This window comes from Myotis lucifugus, unplaced genomic scaffold (genome assembly GCF_000147115.1).
Source record: "Myotis lucifugus unplaced genomic scaffold, Myoluc2.0 scaffold_44, whole genome shotgun sequence".
NCBI lineage: Eukaryota > Metazoa > Chordata > Mammalia > Chiroptera > Vespertilionidae > Myotis > Myotis lucifugus.
Window position 1 is genome coordinate 5,396,288 of NW_005871092.1, and position 16,111 is coordinate 5,412,398.

The window sequence follows — 16,111 nt, forward strand, 5'->3', positions numbered from 1 at the left end:
CGTGCCCCCTGACCCCCCACACTCACACAAACATAGAAATACTTCCCTGTGCACCTGCCTCCTTCTCCACCTCCCATCACAGCCCAGATCCCCTTAGCCTCACATTTTCTCTAGTCACACCGATATTTTAATCTTAAAATGCAACAAGCAATTTCTTCCTTGATGAATTGCTCTCTCTACCCCGCCCTCTAACCTCACTCTGAAGTAACTTCCTAATTCTCTTTGACAAGACAGTTTACTCTTGATGAGGATTAAAGGTTATTTTTAGCTAGAACCGAGCACAAGGAAATGATGCAATAACTTCTTTGAACTGGCGGGATGGTTCCTTTTTTTTTTTTTTTTTTGGTCTTTGATTTCATATGATTGTGAACTTGAAGTAGTTGTTTCTGGCCTTGCTGAGTAATTTTGTAATCACAGGGTAAAGTCCCTGTCTTCCAATGGACAGGGCTCCTTAGTAGGGATTGGTTCCTAAATGCCTGCATTTTTATCAGAGGTAGACCACAGTGATGGAAATCAGCGTGATTGTAATTCATCATGCACCATCCTGAAGAGCTCCTGGCTCCCTACTGACCTTCGCACCCTGCTTATCCCTTTCACGAAGCTGCTCCAATAGTGGCAGAAAAGTACTGAAATCATCCATCAGGGCTGTTTCAATAGGTATCAAGTTGTCCCCTGTCCCTCCAAATCTCTTGTCTAAATAGCACCTAGGTATTTCTTAATCATCACTATTTTTCAACTACTTGTCCTTTTTCAAAAAATATATTTTTGTTGATTTCAGATAGAAAGGGAGAGGGAGAGATAGAAACACCCATGATGAGAAAGAATCATCAATCAGCTGCCTCCTGCACACCCCCTACTGGGGATCGAGCCCACAACCCAGGCATGTGCCCCAAATGGGAATTGAACCATGACCTCTTGGGCCATAGGTCGATGCTCAGCCCCTGAGTCATACGGGTCGGCCACTATTTGTCATTGAAGTCCATATGTCTTCATCAGGGTTTCTCAACCTCAGCACTATTGAAATTTGGGGCCAGATAATTCTGTGTTGTGGGGCTGTGTATGCATCCTGGCATGGTTAGCAGCATCCCCAGCCTCTACCCACAAGATGCCAGGAATACCCCTCCCCACTTACGACAACCAACAATGTCCTCAGACAGCACCCCATGTCCTGCAGGAGGAACCTGCCCCCGGTGGAGAACCACTGGCCTGTGTGCTGCTTTAAATTACAAGTTCCTTTCGGATCAGAACTACCCTATGGCGTACAGATGTCCCCACAGGAAGGTGCTCAGAGGAGGCTGTTCAATCATGACCACAATCACTAAAAATGTAACCGGCATTTTGGGCTCACATCGAAAGGAAAGGAATGATTTAAACAGATGATGGTGTCAACAGTGGATAACGTGTCTTATTCAGCCTTCCGGTCTAATCCATAAGATTGAAACAAAACTTAGCTCTCTCTTATTAAGCACACAGAGGAATTGAGATTTTGTAGGAATGACTTCATCACCTCATCATTAAACTGCTCCCACAAAACAAGGTGAAAGGCAGGTCACCTGACCTCCCCCCCTCCCCCCCACCCCGCTACCCCCCCCCCCCCCTGCCCGCCTCAGAGGGAAGCCTCGGCCGGGGTGCGTTTCTTCACAGTTACTCTTCTGCGAGGCAGGGAGACAGGGCAGCACCTCATCCGTTCTCGGGAGCTGACCCTTGTCCAGTATTTCAAGTATATTTCATGGGTGAAAAAGCGAGAGATAGATATGATCTGATCTATCGTTATTCCTGCTGCTGTTATTCATCCACTCAAGAGGCATTAAACTGCTGGAGAAGAATGATCTCTTTATAGCCCTCTCTCCAGGCGAAAGAACAAAACCTTTTATCGGTTAATCTGATGAATTACATGGGTTATTTTTATTCTATTCATAAGAGGCCAGGCATGTAGGTCCTGCTTGTTCTTACATGCATTGGTTCACAATTCAATTAAACAAATATTTATTGAAACCGTGGGCCAGGAGGCTCTGATAGTCACCAGCCACCGCAGTGGGAATACCCAGATAAGCGAAAGACGAGCGTCTGCCCTCAGAGAGTTTCCATTTTTCACTTCGGTGACAATTGGTTGTGTATTTGTATTCTGTCCCCATTCATAGCTGACTCTGTGAAGGCCCCACGCTGCACACTCTGGGAGAGGTTTTAGAAATCTGATTGTGGTTTTAAGGCCTGAGCACCCACAGATGACAAGAGATCAAGAAAAATTGTTGTGGGGAACATGGCTTTTAAAACATTAATGGTGAGCATTTTCCCTGAGTATAAAACTAATGCATGTTTCTAGTTGTGTTTATAAAAATACAGAGAAGGAGCAAAGCCCCAGGGGAAATGGTCTCCCATAAGCAGTGGAAGGTTTGTGCAAAGGTGCAGGGCCTGGCGTGCTGGGGAGCCGGTGGGGGAGCCTGAGGAGCTATGGAGGAACACGAGGCGGGGGGGCCTGCATGTCAGCCCTAATCAGGAGGGCAATGGGGAGCCATTGATGGTTCAGTGTCCTGAGCATGGCCTCCTTTCATCCTCATAAGAACCCTGTGTGGCCGCCATGCTCCTGCTCTCTTTTCGGGTGTGGAGCTGAAGGATTTAAGGTGGGCAATCACCTGCCCACGGTCATTCAGCTAGTCGATGGGAGAGGTGGGCACTCCACAATCCCAGGCTCCTCGTTCAGAGTGGGAATTGAGTGGGGCAAGAAGAGGACTGCGATTTAGCCCATCATGACCCTAGCGATGGCAGCTGTGCCTTGACGCAATGGCATGGATCCAAGGATGGCACAGGCGCAGGCAAAGGCTCCCACCTCCTTGTAGAGAAAAGACCCATATACAGCCCAGAGGCAGCTACCCAGAGCAGGCGGCTCAGCAGTGCCTTTGGTGGTGGCTCTTCCCTGACCTTCGGGCACCTGCAGGGCACACCACTGCCACGGTACCACCTGCCTGAGGTCAAGATCCCTTCCGGAGCGTTGAGCAGCATCCTTGGCACTTTTCATGGGGACTTTGTACCACTGACCCATTCCAACTGCCCTGAGTCACCTGGCTGAGAGCCAGACTGCTCACCAGGTGTGAGGGAACGGAGCTCAGCACAGCCCTGAGAGGCTCCGGGATGTGTCCCCAGGCTACCAGGCCCCTGGAAGACCCAGGCCAAGAAAGGGCAACGTGTCAAAGTACATTCATGAACGTGAATGGGATTGATGGTGTCTGATGCCACAGAAAGGGGACCATGCACAGGGCTGGGACGCGCACAGAGTTACTGGGAACCCGAGGAAGCACTCAGAAAGGTGGTGGGAAAAGCTGGGTGGCTCAGGGTTACAGCGGGAAGGACCCAGAACTGCATGAATGCGGTCCCCTCCTAGCTGGCTGCTGATGAGGAGGAGGGGAGAGAGGAGAGGTGGTAGTGGGGTCAGGAGGGTTTGCTCAGGGCCAGGTGAGGTATAAACTTTTCTCCTTCAATGGCAACTGGCAAACACATTTCCTGTGCCTCGTAGATGCCAGGCACTGTCCTTGTGCCAGAGATACAGCCATGTAAAGAACCCGCAAAACTCCTGTCCTCGTGCAGCTTCTGTTTGGGGCAGGGGTTCGAAAGGGGTGATGGGAAACAAGCATGAAAACAAACGCACAGTCCTAGCCGGTTTGGCTCAATGGATAGAGCGACAGACTGCAAACTGAAGGGTCCTGGGTTCGATTCTGGTCAAGGGCACATGCCCCTGTTGCAGACTTGATCCCCAGGAGGCAGCCAATCAGTGATTCTCTCTCATCATTGATGTTTCTATCTCTCCCTCTCCCTTCCTCTCTGAAATCAATAAAAAATATTTCTAAAAAAGAAAAGAAACACATAAATGTAAATAAGATCATTTCAGATGATGATGCGAACATGTCAATGACATATCAGTGAACAAGTAGATGGATGCAGTCAGATAGAGGTTGGCTGAGTTTGGGGGGAGGGGTGCTCAGGCAAGGCCTCCCTAAGAGGTGACATCTGAGAGGAAGTCTCGGCAGCGAGAAGGAACTAGCCGTGCAGTTTCTGACAGAGGGGACAGCGAGTTCGCAGGCCCTGTGGCAGGTACCAGTACAAGGAACAAAAGGGCCAGTGTGTGAAGCACAGGAAGCAAGGGGGCGGGAGGCGGGGCAGGAGATGGGAGCCAGCACCAGGTTCCCATGGGCCTCAGGCCACGGAGCCACTTGGGTTTAAGCTCTGATGGCCGTGTCCAGCCAATGGGAGGTCTGAAGCTAAGGGCTCGTGGATGTGTTTTTAAAAGAGGACCTTGGCTACTGAGTGGCAAAAGGACTCCAGGGGCAAGAGTGAAAGTGAAAGTCGCTGGGGACCTCCCAGAGGTCCGGATGAGAGACGATGGACCAGGGTGGCCGCTGGGGAGGAGAGTATTGTGGATGCCGAGTCCACAGCCCCTGCGGATGAACTGGATGCGGGGAGCGCGGGGGAGGGGAATGGAGGCTGAGTCCTCGGGCCCCTGGCTGAGCACCCAGGTGACTGGTGGTGCAATTTCCTGAGATGAGAAGACTGGAGGAGGAGTTTGGGCGAGTGGAGAGAAACAGCTTCAGATTCGGACAAGTGAACTTTGAGATACAGTATGTCGGAGGAGATTTGAAATAGACAACTGGTAGAAGCCGGGCCAGGAATACAGATTTGGGGGTCATTAAACAGAATTACCATGCTCGCTTCGGCAGCACATATACTAAAATTGGAACGATACAGAGATGAGTATGGCTCCTGTGCAAGGATGACTCACAAATTCATGAGGCTTTCCGTATTTTCTAAGCTGGCAGTCGGACATCCCCCGAGGGCTCTGACTGCAAGAGGGCGCAGGCTGGGCTGAGGGACCCCCTCTCCCCCAGTGCATGAATTTTGTGCACCGGGCCTCTAGTAAATTTAATAAAAATTAAATTCAGTTAACTTTTAAAGATATACATAAAATTACCATGTGACCCAGAAATTTCACTCCCAGGTATAGACCCCCCAAAAAACTGCAAACAGATATTCAAACAAAAATTTGTACACAAATACTCATAGCAGCATTATTTAAAGTAGCAAATGGTGGAAACAACCAATCTCTACCAATGGATAAGTGGATAAACACAATGTGGATTAACCACACTGCGGAATATTATTCAGCCATGAAAAGGAACGAAGTACCGATATACGCGCCAGCATGGATGAACTGTGGGATCGTTGCGCTAAGTGAATGATCCCATTTATCTGGAACATTTAGAATAAGCAAATCCACAGAGACAGAGAGCAGATTAGTGGTTGCCAGGGGCTAGGAAAAAAGGGGAGTGGGAAGAGGCTACTGTGAATGGGTATGGGTTTCCTTTGGGGTGATGAGAATGTACCTGGATGGAGACAGACGTGGTGGTTGCACAACAATGTGAATGTACTAAATCAGATACTTTAAAACAGTGAAATTTATATGAATCGATTTTTTAAAATATATTTTATTGATTTTTTACAGAGAGGAAGGGAGAAGGAGAGTTAGAAACATCAATGAGAGAGAAAGATCAATCAGCTGCCTCCTGCACACTCCCTACTGGGTATGTGCCCGCAACCAAGGTACATGCCCTTGACCAGAATCAAACTTGGGACCCTTGAGTCCACAGGCCGACGCTCTATCCACTGAGCCAAACTGGTTATGGCTTAATAGATATTTTATCACTTAACAAAAAAAAAAATAGGCATTGGGATTGGATAGTATATGATCTAAGGAGAGGAGGTTGATGGAGAGAGTCCCGAATGAGCCCAGAGCACCCCGGGTAGGCAGAGCAGGGTGAGCCAGCAAAGGAGGCTCAAAGGGCGGGAACTACGCCGTAGGAGGAAATACAGGAACGTTGCTGTCCTAGAACCCAAATGAGAAACATGTTCCAAGGAGAGAAGAGTGACCGTCTTGTCAAAGAGCGACGATGTGTGCATTGCGGGTGGGTGCTGCCAGATTTGCCCACGCGGAGTGGAACCATTTTGCACTCTCATCAGCCTGCAGGAAGGGGCTCATTTCCCCACAGTCCTGCCAGCAGATCGTGTGGTCAACATGTTTGCCAATCGCAGAGGCGAGAAATGGGTCTCAGGGTGGTTTTCACCTGCAATCCTCTTATGGAGAGTGAGGCCGAGCATCTTCTCAGGCATTCAAGGCCCACGTGTGTCTTTCTTGCCTCTTTCTTTCCTCCAGACTCGCTATTCCAGATCCCAGGGCAAGCGGGTTTTTAATGCTCTGACAATAATGATACTTCAACTGGCAACGATTTAAAGATCCTTGGTCAGTCAGAAGTGTTGCCTGCCAGAGGTTTTACGTGGCCACAGACAACGTTTTCAATAAAAATACAAAGAAACAAGAAAAAGAACTAAACAAAGAGAATGGGACGTCCACCCATGTTTCTATTGCCCTGTGTTGGAAAGAACGCATGTGTCCTCTGATTCCATTTCAAGTCTTTCATTGCGGTCGTTTGGTTTGGTGCTTTCTGATGGATGCCGCCTACTTGCATGGAATCATTATGAAGTTTCCAAAGAAAGTTCTTTGTAATGCTTTCAGAAGGAAATTGAGAGGAAAATAAACTGAACTGAGGTATGGAAACAGAGCTGGGGAGTTCAAAAAATAAATAAAAAGCAAGAAAACTATTTGCTCATCACAAATGAAGCTAAAAAATATAGCTGCACAAACAGATGACTAAATAATACTCAGGCTCCTCTTTACATAAGATTTTTCTACCAAACTGATATCACCCTTAGAAACACTGAGATGTGACATTTTTTAAAAATATAGTTTCATATACATCCAGCACATGCACAGCAGATATATCTGCAAGGGGTTGGCATCGCTGCATGTAGAGTGAACATAGTAAGAGAGGATCTCGGATTTTTCCTACTTGGGCTTCTGGTTCCATATTTAGTTCCTGTTTGCTTTCAATATGACTTGCACAGCATAGTGGTTAAGCAATCATATGCTTTACAAAGTGTTCCCCCGATTCTTCCCAGTACCCACCTGGCACCATACATAGTTACTCCTATCTTATTGGCTATATTCCCCATGCTGTACTCTACGTCCCTATTCTGTAACTACCAACTTGTACTTCTTAATCCCTTTACCTCTGACACCCAGTCTCCCAAGGTGCCTCCCTCTGGCAACCACAAGTCCACTCTCTGTGTCTAGGCGTCTGTAAGCCATTGTTAATACCAAATGGCAAGATGAGTCATCAGACTGAGTTCTTGGACTTTAATCAGGTGAGGTTTGGGGTTTTTTTGTGAGGTTTTGTTTCTTTGGGTTGGTTTTGCTTGTTTTTTGGCATAAATGTCAGGCTCACTTAGTCCATGACCACATTCAGGTTGAACTGTTATCAGCTCTGTCCTTTATGGCTACTGACGACAATTAGATATGCAACTTAAGGATGTACAGAATCAGGATGTTCATGAGCTTCAGACTCTATATAGTAACTCTAAATCTATATACTGAAGGGAGTGATTTCTTAGTCAAACCTCTGCTAGCCGATTCTGTAGGCTCTAAATCACCCTCCCAATCAAAATCATTACTTTAAGGTCACAAAAATCCTGTTTTTCAACTACTCTAGATGACTGAGCGCCTGGTTTTACCTTACCTCGAAGACCAGCTTTGTTCTTAAGTGTTAAACGTTTATTGTATCTCCCCTGCCCAGTTAGTTGCTGTCTGTCACACTAATTCTAGCTCAGGGAACAGCGGTGGACAGCAACTCTGAGATGTCTACACAATTGCTGAAAAGAGGTCTCTACAACAACTAAGTGGACTGGCAGATTTTTCTCCTCCTGGCATTTTGAATTATTAAAGTGAACCTGGATTTTTCTATTCCATTTGCAAGAAAACAGTTGAGTTCTTGGTTTCTAATGAAAGCTATAAAAGAGCAGTCTATGTATCCCTACCTTAAGCCCATACCTAACAGAGATATGCCTCACACCACCCCACCCTTCTCCCCACCGCTGTGCTGAGACCCAGGCTACTTCCTCAGCACACGTGGAAACCTGACCCGACCACAGTCAGCCTGTGGCATTCACGGCTTTGTGACAGACGGCAACCCTTCAACACACTTGACTTGTTCTCACCAGGGTCTGGATGCCATTTGGGGGTGGGGGTGGGGGCGGGGCATCTTCAGTGTGAGATAAGCCAAGTCACCATGCATGCCCTTTGTCCCAGAAGACTTATAACAACTACAGCACATGTGAGCTACAGGTGACTAAAAAATGTGCCTAAGGTGGCCGGCTTTCTCACGCAGAGTAACACCTTGCTATGGGCTGAGGTGTGTCTCTCAAAAACATGTGCTGGAGTCCTAACCTTCAGCACCTCAGAAGGTGACCTTACTTGGAGAGAGGGTCTCTTTTTAAATTTATCTTTATTGTTGAAAGTGTTAAAGATGTCCCCTTTGCCCCATTGACCCCTTCTAGCCCACCCCCCCACCCCCACCCCAGGCCTTCACCACACTACTGTCCGTGTCCATGGGTTATGCATATATGCATATAAGTTCTTTAGTCAATCACTTTCCACCCAGTCTTTATAGAAGCAATCAGGATAAAATAAAGACATTAAGGCAGATTCTGTTTCCAATATGGCTAGTGTCTTTGTAAAAAGAAAAAATTTGGACGCACAGATAGACATGCAGAGAGGGAAAGATGGCCATCTACAAGCCAAGGAGAGAGGCCTGGAATAAATCAGTCCCTCTCAGTCTCATAAGAAACCAACTCACTCACACCTCATTGACCCAGCACTAAACCCCTCACACTTTGCTTATCTCCCATGAAAGATGCCCCTACACACCCCCAAATGGCATCCAGAATGGAACAGTCCATATAAATTCCCTTTCTACATAATATGTGTCCTACAAAATAACAAGTTCCCAAATTGTCATACTACTTTTTAATATATATATTTTTATTGATTTCAGAGAGGGAGGAAGAGGGAGAGAGAAACATCCATGATGAGAGAGAATCATTGATCGGCTGCCTCCTGCAGGCCCCCCACTGGGGATGGAGCCCGAAACCCCAGCATGTGCCCTCACTGGGAATCGAATGGTGACTCCTGGTTCATAAGTTGATGCTCAACCACTGAGCCACGTCGGCCAAGCTCATACCACTATTTTTTAATACAAACATTTCTAAATGCACACTCTGTGTTCTTAAGCTGAGGATAGTGAACATCCTCGGAACCTTTCTTGGTGACACAGGAACCATGAGTGACGGCAAGGGACAGTACACTGTGCCTCTGGAGGAAATGGCCTGACTGGCTTCCCTGTTTTCTCCTCTAATAGGAAGTTCCCGGACGACCCCTGGGCCCCCTGCCTCGCCCTCGTTCCTTCCCTCCAATATGCATCTCCTAATCTGTTGTGAAAAACCAGAAACCGGACAAACAAGGCATTGCAACTGTTTCTGAAATAAAATTAATAGCTCCAAGTTAGGGTCTGAAAGACTCTCCTAGGGATTAAACCACATGGACTTGGAGAAAGCTCTTTTGTTGTCTTCTTTCCTTTCCCTCCTCAGGGGGAGAGGTGGTCAGACCCTTGTACTCGGGGTAACTTAAATGTCTTTGCTACAGTGACACAAAGCAGGTCACATGAGACTCTTCTGGCCTCCTCGACATGTTATGAATTTGTACCATAAGAAGCAGCAGCTTGGATCAATTATAGCTCAGGGAAAAAAAAACTTCTCTATTAAGAGCCCAATGGGGCTTTGTTTCGCCATTGTTGCTCATTTATTTGGAATATGGTTATACCATAGGGTAGAACTCTCTAGAATGACCTTTCCATGATGTAAAATTCGTTTTGGAAATTCTAACTCCCAGATGGAACAATGATCAGATTAAATGGCCACAAAAGAAGAAACTTCCCTTTAAAAAAAAAAAAAGTACTTACCAAATTAGATTCTTTACTACATCCTCTCACTTCTATAAAGAACATTCATTCAATTGGTCAACTTCCGCTGAGTGGAAGCCAGCTCCTTTGCCACCCTTGATTTTGTTTAGCATGAAGGTATTTTCTGCTTTATGCCCCCATCTGTGGTGGGAAAAAAAATTTTTTTAAATAAAATAAAGACTAATGGTTTATTAAGTACTTATGATGAGCCAGGCACTATGCCAAGTGCTTTATATACGTTATCACATCTTCCCCAACATCTCTGAGGGAGCTGTGATGATTATTGTCATGCACCAGGTAACATTTCGGTCAATGATGGACCCTGTATATGACAGTGTTCCTAGAAAATTACAGTAAGCCCCCTTTTAACGTCGTTGATAGGTTCTTGGAAACTGAGACTTAAAGCATAACTGATGTGTAACACAAACAATTTGCCAGGGGCTAATGGATACAGACAAGAGTTACGTTCCAAGATATTTTTCTGGTCACAAACACATCACCAAAATTCAAAATAAAGAGCCAAAACACTTCAACTATTCAACACTGAAATAAATGTGAGCTATACATACATTTAAGAAAAATTAATACAAACAAGTGAGATAACGATTGTCCAACCCGATTTTTCAAGTTATGGGTCCTGGGTGGCCAGAGCTCAGGGTGCAAGACGGGATGGCCTTCCATCGTAGGGCCTCTCAGACTGGGACAATTCAGACACCCGACTCACCTCACCTGCACATCTCTGGGACATGTGGGGACAAAAAGGGGCCGCATGCTCACCTGACTAACTCAGGGAAGGACTGCACGGCGGCCTTGCAAACTCAAGAGACCTAAAGTAACCACAAAGGATGGTCCGAAATTAAAGCCTTTAATTAAAAGACAAAGATCAACTTCTACGGTCTTTTTGCATTGAAAGTAACATACCTATGGAATACCAGGGTAACTTGAACTTCCCTTTTTCCAGATGCCTCAGGGCACAGCCAATGCACCACAGCAGAAACCACAAGTTCCCTCATTGTTATTGTTACATGTTCGATGTTGACTGTTAACTATCCTGGACTGACCTATGTAAAGGAAGCATGTGTCTATCATTTCACATTTTACCCAACCCCAGAGGTTTCCTGCCTCCCTAATCTATCACCAATGGATTTCTTGAAACCCACTTACGCCTCCTCCTTTGATGGAAATGTATAAAACTAAGTGAAAAGCCGCCATTTTTCAGAGCGCTATCTCAATATGTTGAGATTCTGCTTCCTGGTAATTTTCAACACTGTGTCTCAAATAACTCACAAAAATTCTTTACAGGCTTGAAGGATTTTACTTAACACATGGGAGGAAACCAGGGCCCAAGAGAAAATCCACGCAGACATGGGAAAACATGCAAACTCCACACAGACAGTGGCCTGGCCAGGGATCATTTTTTATTTTCTCACCAACTTTATAACGGAAACATTGAAGGAAACAACGTTATTCAATACCCTGCTGTATAGTGGGGCTGAAAAATTCTTATCTAGTGACGTCACAGCTTACACAACATCCTAGCGCAACACGTTCCCCATGTGTATGCAGCGATTCTGATGTAAACAAACCTACTGCCTGCCAGTCATATAAACCTATAGCACAGATCATCACAGCGGTGCCATGTACCATCCAGGACTGCTTCAGGGCACTCTATGATGTCGGCATGATGAGGAAATCGCCTAAGGACCCATTTCTCAGAACACATCCCCCTCCTTTAGCCTTAATGACTAGATTCCCTTTAAGGCAGTGGTTCTCAACCTGTGGGTCGAGACCCCTTTGGCGGTCGAACGACCCTTTCACAGGGGTCGCCTAAGACCACCCTGCAATCAGATATTTACATTACAATTCATAACAGTAGCAACATTACAGTTATGAAGTAGCAACGAAAATAATTTGATGGTTGGGTCACAACATGAGGAACTGTATTTAAAGGGCCAAAAGGTTGAGAACCACTCCTAAGGAATGATGAAATTCAAATATCATTTTGAGTGAGTCATCCAGGTACTAATGGGCAGAACCTGGATTTTAATCCAGGCAGTTTGACTCCAGAATCTGCCTTCTTTAAAAAACAAACAAACAAACCATTGGGCTGGGAATCAGAAGACTTTGGTTCTAGTGCTTTTATTTTTATTTTTTGTTACTCCTCAGCTGAGGATATCTTTCCATTGATTTTTAGAGAGTGGAGGGGGAGAGACAGAGAGAAACATCAATGTGAAACAGACACATTGATTGGTTGCCTCCTGCACAGAGATAGAGCCTGCAACTGAGGTACCTGCCCTTGACCAGAATCAAACCCAAGACCCTTCAGTCTGCAGGCCAATGTTCTATCCGCAGAGCCAAACCAGCTAGGGCTAGAGCCTGCCTTCTTGATCATTATGGCATAGAGAGAGAAGTAAATGTCAAAATTAATTACTAACATTAGTGTAATCTGCTAAAGCACCATAATCAAAATTATGTAATAGAAAGCACATAAAACAAAATTGCATAGACCAAGGATATTTTCAAAATCTCCCAACAATACTGGTTATGCCATAAAATACTGATGATTATTTTTGCAAGGTTAATTATGGGTTTGTAAGTTGCTTAATAAATTACTTTCATTTAAATCACCTCCCAGAAGAGTTCTTATGAAAAACAATACATGCGTGGAAAATTTTTAAACCAAGATCATTATCCTTACGACAGAGCAACGGAAAGGCATATAATCTCTATTAATTAGTAATGGGGAAATGTCAAATATGTCTGCTTGCAGAGTAGCAGGGGGTGGGGAGAAGGAGAGTGGGATGGAAATGGCGACAAGTCACAGGAATCATCACTGTAGACATTTTCAGAATAAGAAAATAAAACATTTTCAGGACTGTGACAATACGGCCATTTTCCAGGCTTTCCAGAGAGCCTCAAAGCTTAATGTATATGTGACTTAATTACCTCGTCTGGAACAATACATGTCAGCATGCGGAAAAGACAGAGCAAGTCGAGCTTGCTTTTTAATTTTCTGCTTCAAACTCCCAAACAGCTTTATTTTGCCTCTTAAATAAAATTTCCAAGGTTGTCACAACTTGTGGGTCTTGGATTCTCGGTAAGAGTGAAATCGTTTTTCCAGTTACAGATTTAAAAAACAACAACGAAACAAAAGTACTTCATTGCTTGGCTTTTCTTTGGTGTTCTTTTGTCTTCAGAGTTAGATTTATGTGGCACTCTTGGAAAAGCACACAGAAAGATACTAACAGTGAAAATTTCATTTGTGTAGATAAATATGATTATTCTCCTAGCTCTATTATATTTTAATAAATTAAAAAATACAAATGAACAATGCATGATATAATCTCTTCACTTATTTAGTGCTATTGACTTAAAAAAAATTACTCCAGAGGAGAAGACAAAAATCACAGAGTCAAGCATGAGAAGGACTCAGTGTGCCCTTACTGGTCTGACGATGGAGAAGGCCATGCGAGAAAGAATGCAGGAGGCATTTGCAGAGGGTGGCCTCTGGTGACAGGCAGCACAAGAAGCAGGGAGGGACCACAGTCCTACAACCAGAGCAAACACATTCTGCCAAGAACTATGGTGAGCTTGGAAGAAGAACCTGAGCATGCGACAAAAATGCAACCTGGATGTCACCCTCACCAGAGAACCAACCTCTCCAGCCTTCTCATCTACAGAACTGTGAGATAACACACAAATGTTATGTCAGGTCAGGAAAAGCCACGGATCCAGGCAGGCGGATTGGTGTGGAAGGCGGGGTGGTGAAGGCCTAAGAGCCTTCCCTCTCACTGATTCCCAAATGGATTTGGTCTCTTCCCCACGGGCCAGCCAGGAGAACACTGTATTTAGAATTGCCAGCCCTTATCTTCATTGGGCACTAAAGCCACTGCCCCAACTACACTTGATAACTTGACTCCAGGAACTCTCCTTCAGTGCTCCCAAGCCCAGCCCCAAACCGGGATCCCGGTGGGATTCCAGCGTCTGTGGAGACCAGATGGCCTCGGGCTCCTCTGGGGGGAAAGGTGAGACCTGGAGGTCCCCCTCTGTCCTGCCAGAGGCCACCTGAGGACGGGCTTGGTGGGGGCAGGCTCCTTGTCTTCTGCTCCTTGGGGAAAGTTGGTCACGAGTTCTGGAGGACCACACATTCGGTGGGAATGTTCACGCCCGCGTGCTGAGGAGCATCTCTTTGATGTTGATCTCATGGAACTTTCAGGGGTTACAAAGGACTGAAAGCCACAGCTGTCTTTGGGGGGCCCTTTGGAAGATGTGAAAACAAAGAGCTGTGAGGTCGGCTGGAGAAGACAGCCCAGAAGAGAGAGAGACAGGAGAGAGCAGAGAATGACAAAGGAGAAGGGAGAAAGCAGGGGATGGAAGGGAGGGGAGCTGGGTGGCCACCTCGATGGTTTCAGTGGGTGGGTCCGGGGACCACAGCTCCTCACCCTGAGCCCTCCTACCCTTCTGCTCTGCCCCAAAACACGTTTCTATGGAAATTGCAAAGCGTAGGCAGGCTTTTGCTCCTCTAGTTTCCTTTCCCAGGAAGGGATGAGGGGGGTTATGTTGGTCTCCAAGTGAGTGGAAGCCAAGTCTGCAGCCTCCTCTGCTCCCTTGGAGACCACTGGGGGGTTGAGAAGCGCATGGAAGCTTTGGGCATATGTAACTTTATGCTAAATTTATACCAAATGGAAAATAATTTTTTTCTACCTGTGATCTTTTCCAAGTTCATCTTTTGTATTTTGAATTTAAATTAGTATGTAGCCCCACGTATCAACTAAAAATTCTGGGTTTTGTGTGATGTGTCAAAATGTCTTCCACTGTACAACTCTAAATGTTTTCCTCGAGGCAGTTTTGGAGCAAGAAATTGGATCTTTATTCCCTTTTTAAATGAGCCGAACAGATGAGCTAATAAACTCGCAGATCCTCTCCGCCTCAGAGATCGGTGCCGGTTAGAGAGGGTTACTTTACTTTCCCCAGGAGGGTCCTCAGTCATTGGAAAACATCACGGGTGTAACTTAGACAAAATCAGTTGTCATCACCCCCAAAAAATAAATAAATTACTCCATGACCCGTCCGAGCCCCCAAATATATCATTCAATTAAGTGATGCCGACGAGTGGTGGTAGGTGGGCCGAAACCTGGGAAGGATGCAGGTTGTGGTTAAAGATCAGCTCGGGAGGCAGGGGAGTCAAGAACTCCCTTTCCTTGAAAACTTAAGCATGTCTCTCCCCTTCTGCTTTGGTTTCTCCATATTAAAATGAGAAGTAAAACAAAACAAAAACCCCAACCATTTCTCCAGCAGCGTGAAACGTGATTGATGCTTAGAAAAAGTCTGCAGAGGAGGTCGCTGCCCCCTGAGCATGTAATTAAGGGACAACGCTGTGAAAACAGGAAGCCATCATAGGGTCAAGGTCTCCGGCAGGTTTTATTCACGGAGCTGCAACGCTGAGACATTATGGAAAATAAATGTCGTGTCAACGGCATGATATTTATTTTCAAAGCGAGAAGGCTGACCGCAGTGGTGATCAAAACCAAAGCGGTGGCGGCACTCTCTCCATGGTGTCTTCAGACTCTGCCCTGCCAAGGCCTCTGTTCACGGGGTGGGTCTGGATGAGCTTTTACACAGTCGGTAAGTGAGACGTTAACAACAGTGACATCTACACAATACAAAGAAGCGGGAGGACATGGGAGGAGATACCTGTGCGATCTGCTCAAAGTAATGAGTGCAAAGAGAGAACTGTAAATGGTTTGTTTTCTCCCAGAGGCGGAGCAGACAGCCAGCTTTCCCCCCTGGTTCCCAGCCCAGGTGCCACCTTCCATGGAGCAATGGAACACACATGTCTGCCTTTACTGTGGAGAACCCACTGAGCATAGGCTTGTGAGTGGTGCGTCTGTTGCCCAGGAATGTATGAAGTACCAAGAGCATGGCCAGAATAAATGGGAGCTAAACATGTTTAAAATGTATCATTCCCACCCTTCAGAAACTCAAAACAAGGGCCAGAGGGATTCTTGCAGCTACACACTCCTTAGCTTGTTACAACATAATTGTTTTATCTGGAACACAGTAAAATTGTTCAAATAAAACCTAGGGTTTTCAATTAGCACAGCTTGTTGTCATTACAAACTCTGGACTAGAGTAAATGAAGGCCAACTCTTCGCCGAATGCTTTTCATGGGTAGTGGTAATACTCCTTTAAAATAAATAAATATATATATATAT

At 45.8% G+C, this 16,111-nt stretch overlaps 1 non-coding gene across 1 annotated transcript; it reads left to right on the plus strand.

Annotated features, from left to right (window-relative positions):
* The first annotated feature begins 4,693 nt into the window (after positions 1-4,693).
* On the plus strand, positions 4,694-4,797 carry LOC111825883. The gene has a single exon (XR_002829109.1). It is a non-coding gene; the product is annotated as a U6 spliceosomal RNA (small nuclear RNA).
* Positions 4,798-16,111: the final 11,314 nt, after the last annotated feature.